The 694-nt window shown below is 33.4% G+C and overlaps 1 protein-coding gene across 3 annotated transcripts in view; it reads right to left on the reverse strand.

Moving 5' to 3' along the window:
- The window catches only part of LOC106874431 (serine incorporator 5), a 72,607-nt gene that overhangs the window by 30,597 nt on the left and 41,316 nt on the right, over positions 1–694 (reverse strand). The window lies entirely within an intron of this gene.

A 694-nucleotide genomic window follows, 5' to 3' on the forward strand; every position in this document is an offset into this window, starting at 1 on the left:
TATATATGTATATATACGGCAATAAGAAAATGGAGGGGATCAAGAGGTGGTATTCATCAACTTTTAGACATTATATTATGTCTATTTATTAAAAAAAAAAACAATTATAACAATATACATACATGTATAACATATTATGCTTTATATTATTAAAATATATAACGTAGAACATAGAAAGTAGAATAGTTTCTTACAGCTGTTTCAGCCAAGAGGTCATAGTACCCCACTTTACTTCCATCCCTTCAGTGAACTGAAGTATTTGGTAGATAAGATCGAGGTAATTTGGTGTGCCTCTGGGCTTCGTCAGAGTTTAGAAAGTTCATACGGTTAAGTTATAAATAGCAATACATACATATATACACACTTTTACATATACATACATATGCATAAATATACATAAATACATATCTATACATTTATATATATATATATGTTAAATCTCTGAACGAGGTATTAACAGTAACTGCACGATAAAGTGAAGTATATTTGCCACTTAAATGTGGCTGACCCCTAAGGGTGGATGTTACTGTTGCTTTTAGCCCCAGGAGAACATCTCCTCCAGCTGGCTATCGACACACATCTGTGTCCTGTCTATATTTGCCAAGGGAAGTTATCTTTCCCATCTTGATCTGCGATATCAAGATGGGAAAGATAACTTCCCTTGGCAAATATAGACAGGACACAGATGTGTGTC

This window comes from Octopus bimaculoides, chromosome 8 (genome assembly GCF_001194135.2).
Source record: "Octopus bimaculoides isolate UCB-OBI-ISO-001 chromosome 8, ASM119413v2, whole genome shotgun sequence".
NCBI classification, from domain to species: Eukaryota; Metazoa; Mollusca; class Cephalopoda; order Octopoda; family Octopodidae; genus Octopus; species Octopus bimaculoides.